Raw genomic sequence first — 7,239 nt, 5'->3', positions numbered from 1 at the left:
AGTGCAATATGCCACAGTATGATAAATGAGACTGTAAATTCTAAACCTGAATTTCCATTACAGTTTAACAGCCACCTCTAGTGTTGTCCCACATTTTAACCACTTAAAACATTACACTTGGAAAGTTTTGAAGTTAACATTACTATATAGATCCTTCATTAAGATAACCTGTTATATATTTCATACTGCTGTGGAACACCATCCACACTGGAAGTCATATAAATCTGTTACAATTTTAACCTGAGAAGCAAGCAATGTGCATAATACTCATCCCATTGAGGTCACATCATTGCCACTGTGGCCAAAATGAAGGGACAGAGGGGTCCTCTTGACTGGAATCCTCTCACTCAATTCTGAAGCATAACCACATGGAATAACTCGTGCGATATTACATAGCTTAGCACAAAAAAGACTTACTGCATGCAACTGAACCTTGAGTATTGAGGTCAATGAATATAATTCCTTGAGCTGGAATATGGCTGTCTTCCTTAATCTTCTATAGCATGGTTCTTTCCAGAATGTGAGAAAAAGACATGGAACTTAAATGATCTTGGCCAACAAGAATAGCAACCATGTAATCTTAAAAAAATAGCATATAATAGTATATTTAACAGTTATCATTTGCCAGTCATCAACTGCTGAAAACAACAGAATGCAATCACATTTGGTTAACTATATTTACATTTTGATGTATATTATTAGAAACAACCTACCATTTTCATCCCTGCCTCTCAGGAATTTTTTATGCCAATTATCATTTTTAAAAGATACTAAAACCTTAGCTATATTACAACTGCAGGCTAAACCTTGTATGCTTAGATAATACATTCTGAAAAGGAATAACCTAAATTACCTTTAAAGATATGAGAAATTAACATTAATCAAAAAAGACACTGGCAATGTAGTTCTGTCTCCAAATCACATACACTGGTTAATTTTTTTATTTATGTAATGCTAATAGAGTTAACATAGTGTAAAAGATCCTTTTAGCAATTTCATCTGATGAATCAGGCCAATGACCCGAAAGCAACTGAAACAAACCCTCATGATATTTTATGCACTAAATTAATTCCCAAGAGTAAACAAAAATAATTTTGGTTTCAAGAGGAGGGATATTGATTGGCCAGAGCTCTAGAAGGCACTAAGGGCTAGAGCCAGAAAGACTGATGCATTGCCATATTTAGCAACACAGTACCTAAGGGCACCTACATAGGAGCACAGTTGGAATCTGCTGGAACATGGCAATTGCTGCAACCTAGCAGCCTCCTGCGTCTCATGTATCGCATCCCCATGCTTAAAAATGGTGCTGGGGGTGCTTGAACTAAAGCTCATTGAATGGCTAGCCCCACCACCATTTTTAAGTGCTGGGATGCAAATACAGGAGAAGCAGTGGTGCTTTAATTAGAGCAGCTCTTGGAGATGCTTTAATTACAGCACCACCCATGGACAAGGCTGGATTAACCCTTTAGTGGGTCCTAGGCGCACAAACTAATGGGCCCTGGGCTAGTCGAGACCCACCTCCCCAACCTGGCACTGCTGCCTGCAGGGAGCAGGGCTTGGAGCCACTATTAGGAAGCAGCCACCATGGCGGTGAGGCCAATGGAGGGGAGGGGATAGGATTACCATACGTCCAGGTTTTCCTGGACATGTCATCTATTTTGGCCCCTATTCTTGTGTCTGGGTGGGTTTTTAAAATGCAAGCAAATGTCTGGGTTTTTGCTTTGCTTCCACTTTTTCCAGGCACGAGCAGCTTGGATGCTTGGGGCTGGGAGCAACGGGCAAGGTGATTGGTTATAGGAAGTAACGTGCTCTGCGCATGGCCCAGGCAAGTAAGTGTGTGTGTGTGTGTGTGTGTGTGTGTGTGTGTGTGTGTGTGTGTGTGTGTACACACAGGAGCTGTATAGGCAACAGAGCTGGGGCGACAGGGGGCTCTGGGTTGTGAGTAAGGGGCACTGGCAGGGCTGTGGGACAGAGTGCTGCAGGTCAGAAGTGAGGGGCACTGCCAGGACTTGGGGGGCAGGACTGCAGGTCGGGAGTGAAGGGCACAGGCAGGGCTGGGGGGGCAGGGGGCTTAGGAGTGAGGGGCAGAGGCAGGGCACAGGCATATCACTGCCCCCCGTAATCATATACCCCTCCCCTTCTCCACACCCTACCCCCCCCCACCACCACCACCACCGGCTCCCTGCTCCTTCTCCCCAGCAGGTGTCCTCTTTTTTTTTTTTATCTTGGAAATATGGTAACCCTAGGAGGGGAAGGGAAGGGAGCCTGACAGGGCCATTCACACTGCTGCCACGGAGGGAAGGACCGGGCCCCCCCACAGCTCAGGGCCCTAGGCATGTGCCTAGTTTGCCTATGCATTAATCTAGCCCTGCCCCTGGAGCACGTCATAAGGGCCTTGTTACACGGTAATTTGTTATGGTTCCTGGAGCTCTTAACCCCCGGATTGTCTGCACATTGACACCTAAAACTAGTTTTAACCACTCGTTAGCTGATGCAAAGTTATGCCACTCCAGGCAGGGATTATCTCTGATCCCTGTTACCCAGCTCATCCTACATTGAGTTGTAGCCACTCTAGGCTACACCTTGGTGTAAATACTCCACCTGCCTCCCTTCCCCCACTAACCCAGATCAGGCTCACTGCTGCTCCCACCCTCCCCAGCACCCCAGACCCTTGCTCATGGCTCCCTTGCCTCCCCTTACCCCCCATGCTTCCTTGTGCATGCCCCACTGTCTGTCCTGGGGGAGCAGGCAGGGAGCGGTTAACCTGCCTGCCTGGCCATTGCCTCTGCTGCTGTCTGGGTTGAGCTCAGCCAGGAGAAGAGCAGCAGCCCAGCAGCAGTGGCAGTGGGGGCTGGGCAGGCAGGTTAACCTTTTCCTGCCTGCTCCCCTGGGACAGACAGCACAGGCAGCCACAATAAGTGGGGGGTGGGGACCAGGGAAGCCCCAGGGGTGAGGGGGAGGAATGGGGGGAACCCAAGGGGCAGAGGGGAACCCTGATGGACAGGGGGAGAGCCCCAGGAGTGGGGAAGATCTGGGGGAGCCCCAAGGGACAGGGGCAGGGGGGAAGCCTAGAATGGGAGGGTGGGGGGAATTCGTACCTTTTCAGTCCTCCAGGCCCCTGCTGGCCTGAAGAAGTGACTGCTTCAGACTGGAGTCAGCACTAACAAAAGTCATTTCTGCAACTCAGTATAATGTGTAACAAGGCCTTCACTCATTGATTCTTAACCAGAGGTTGCAGCACCCTGGGGTGCAAGGAGATCCTTTTAAGGGTGCTGTGTGGTGGCACATCATATTAGCACTGAAGTATGCAAGCACCTCGACATGGTTCACAAGAAAACCCCAGAGAATTCAAATGGGAATCTACAGTGTCAAAAACATTCTGACTCATTGTGGTCTGTCTTTCTTTGCAATTGAAAAATTGTTCTTTTATTTTTCTGTAGTCAAAATATGAATGAAAGCCAAGTGTTAGCACTTTCCGAGGAGTGCTTTGAGTCTAAGGAGGGGTGGCTTGAATCTAAAACGTTTGAGAACCACTGGTATAACTTGAGGCACCCTGCCATCTAGTGGAAGTCTTATCCAGGCTCCCCATTCAATGTATTGTAATGTACTGTGTAAGTTAATTGTGATATACATGTGTGACAGCAGGGGGCACTCCTCTCTGCTGTCTGAATAGCTAATGGCATGAACCTATAGCTCCCAAACATCCTGGGAGCTGAGAGACAAGGCTGAAAGCAGTATTTAAGAGACTGAAGGAGGCCGATTTTAAAAATTAAACCTGCCAAATGTCAGCTTTTCACAAGTGCTCCTGAAAGGTTCAGCCTCTCACAATGATATATATCATCCAAGTAAACCAGACAGGATGTCCCTTGTAGATCTGCTAATACGATATCCATCAGTCTCTGAAATGTACTAGGGGCATTCATAGGCCGAACAGCATAACGTTAAACTCAAAAAGTCCCTTCTTAATGCAAAAGGTAATCTTGGCTCTGGGTTCACTTCTACCTGCCAGTATCCACTAGCCAGATCAAAAGTGGAGAACTACTGGGCTTTGGCCAGGAGGTTGAGCATGTCATTAATCCATGCTGTTAGCAGTTCACATTCAGCCAGCAGAGAGTAGTGCTGTCACACTTGTATACTACAAGTAACTTACACAGCACATTACAATATGGAGAGAGCTAGACCCTTAAGAGTGGGATTCCCAATAGGTAGGGATCTCCAGAATTCACTCCGGAAGTGTGTGGTATGGAGGCTTTTTTAGTCTTGGAGTTTCCCCCATCCACTCCCTCCCGTTGATTGTTGGAGGGGCCCCATCACTTGCTGCTCACCGCCTGTGCTTGCTGCTCGTGCCTGGAACTGCAGCTGTGGTTTTTGCCTCCCAGCCATCAGGTGCAGGCAGTGAGCAGTGAGTGACAGGGCCCCTCCACTAATTAGTAGAATTGGGGCAGGCAAGGGAAACTCCAAAATTAAAGAAGCTGCCACACCATGCATTTCCGGCACGAATTCTGGAAATCCCTACCAATAGGCAGTAAGTTGATAGGACCTACCACAGTCTTTGGCTAGAAACTAGGTTCCCTAGTCTTAAGGAAAATTAGGTACCTAACTCCAGGCCAGACGAAGGCAACATCTTTTCTTGAAACCTCAGATATAAGAGTTCTTCTGGAATTAAACACATCAGTCTGCTATTTCTCTCTATTTGAGTACACTGATCTGGGATATCTGGGTTCAAGGCTGCATTCTGACTAATTTGGAAGATAGCCTATCTACCTCCCAGGAGAATGCCCTGACCACCACATTTGATACTTTATGGAGAGCCTTTCTCAGTATCTCCAGTTAAAGTGGTTCCACTTTACATAACTAAATATATGTTCACAAGGACTTGGACCTGAATCTCCTACATGCTTAACCACTGACTGCAGTGTCTCTCTCTCTTTTTCTGTTTTCCGTCTCCTCCTCTCTCTGGCCCAGCAGAAATGTAGGTATCTATAAGGTTAATTTCTGAGGCTCTCAGTGTGACACCCAAATATCCAACTTGGGCACCTATCCATAACGTGGCAGTTAGAGGCCTAAGGCTACAAACAGATGGTGCATTTGTCTCAGAATAAACCATTTTATCCTGGAACAAAGTGCAGTAATTCAGATGTCTATGTTCATTGTCCCAGGATAAATCCTAAAAACTTATTAACCTACATTTCTGCTGGGCCAGAGAGAGGAGGAGACGGAAAACAAAAAAAGAGAGAGATCTTCAAGGAATCCATTCCTAAGCACTTGAAGGAGAAGGTGGTGATTAGAAACAGTCAGCATGGATTCAGCAAGGGCAAGTCATGCCTGACCAACCTGATTGCCGTCTATGATGAGATGACTTGCTCTGTAGATTCAGGGAGACCAGTGGATGTGATATACAATAATAGCTCTGTTAACCAGCATCCCTTGGGAATGGGGGATGCCAGATAACAAAATATGCCGGTTAATTGAGCGGCCCAAACAGGAGTCCTTACTTATTCTGGCAGCTGCTTCTCCCGCTGCATCCGGGGCATCGCTGCCCCTCCTGCAGGCCCCATGAGACAGGAAGGCGGGCCCTGCACAGCCTGCTATGCCCCAAACCATGGGGGCTCAGAGAAACCGGAAGTGCCATGGTGGGCACTTCCGGTTTCACTTTACCTTACAAGCCAGCAAGCCGGTTAATATGTAGAAAACCCCCCAGTTTTTCCTTCATTTTTTTTTGTATTTAAAATGCATTCCCTCCCCTTCCCCAACCATTTCTGACCTTTTCTCTCCCTCTCTATTCCCTATAGATAAGTATAAGTAAGCTAAGATGTAGGAGAAGCTTTAAACATTTTTATTTTGGTAGCAAGTTTTTTGGTTTTGGATATCCACTGTTTTATATTGTATTATTATTAGGCTTGTATTGATTCTTACTGTTGTATATTGTATTATTATAATTTTCGTATTGACTTTTATTGTTTCATATGGATATTGTATGGTTTAGGCCTGTGTTTGTAAGTGAACCAAAGTCATGTCAAGTTTCCATTTTATATGTCAAGCCTCAATCTTCTGTCCTCTGCCTGGGCATCCCATGTTGCAACTGTATGAGTCACATACCCCTCCCATGTAAATTGGTTCCCGGATGAATGAGAATGATTAGGAATGATTGAAATACAATGGTAGCAGGCCTCTACTAAATGGCCTGTAATTACTGGGCCATCACCTCACATTGATTCATCCAGGAACCACGAACCTCACCCAGGAACAGAGACAAGACAAGCATTTGAAAGACAAAAGACCCTGTAGGAACAGCAACTCTCACCATTACAGACACCTGAAACTACACACCCCTGCATAGAGCACACATACCCAGTATGCCAGGGGCTGACCCTTGCCTGGGCATGCCTCCTGTCACTAGGGTCACACAAGGTCTGCCCCTATAAAAAGGGGCAGTGAAGACAGACCCAGTGAGATGCCCTCTCCATCTGGACCAGCACCATGCCACACCACCTATCTACCTAGAGGCCCTGCCGGTGACCCCCCTCTGGACAATATCTACTGGACAAGGACCCCCTTTCCAGCCTGGATAGGTAGATATTACCTACACACCTCCTCCTACAATTTGGACTCTCTCTCTCTCCTCCTGGACTTCAGTGGACTTCAACCCCTGCACCAAGCCTCTCTAATCCCTGCCTCCATTGTGTGGGTGGGTGGGTGCAAGGGAACCAATAAGACATTGTGTCACCATCTCCCCTGTTCAATAAAATCACTGTCATTTGCAACCCTGAGTTGGGTCATGTTTTACTGAATCCCAGCCCCTTCCCTATCTTGAATTCCAGCCTCATTTTCTCTCTCTCTCTCTCTCTCTCTTTCAGCTCCAGTCCCCACCCTCTCCACTAGTTTCCTGATCTCCTCCCAATTCCATCTCCCCTTTCCTGCCGCCTCTCAGCCTCCCCTGCTTCTACTGCCTTTTCCCTGTAACTTTCTGCTGCCTTTCTCTGCTTTCCTGCTGCCCTGCCGCCTGCTGCTTTTCCTGTGATTTTCTGCTGTCCGTCTTTCTGTTTTCAGGCTTCCCCTGCACCTTCTGTAATCCTCTTCCCACCCCCCCCCCCGCAGCTTCCCAGCTCCTCTTAGCTGTCCTGCAGTTTTCTCCAGCTTCCAGCACCTACTGCTGCTCCCTGCAATTTCTCAGAGCCATTCTCTGGCTCCCCACACCCAGAGCCCCTCTTTAACACCCACATTTTCCCTTAGTCCCAT

The sequence above is a fragment of the Alligator mississippiensis genome, chromosome 2, assembly GCF_030867095.1.
Source record: "Alligator mississippiensis isolate rAllMis1 chromosome 2, rAllMis1, whole genome shotgun sequence".
Lineage (NCBI taxonomy): Eukaryota > Metazoa > Chordata > Crocodylia > Alligatoridae > Alligator > Alligator mississippiensis.
The sequence above is the reverse complement of the archived record's forward strand: the minus strand, read 5'-3'. Positions refer to the sequence as shown.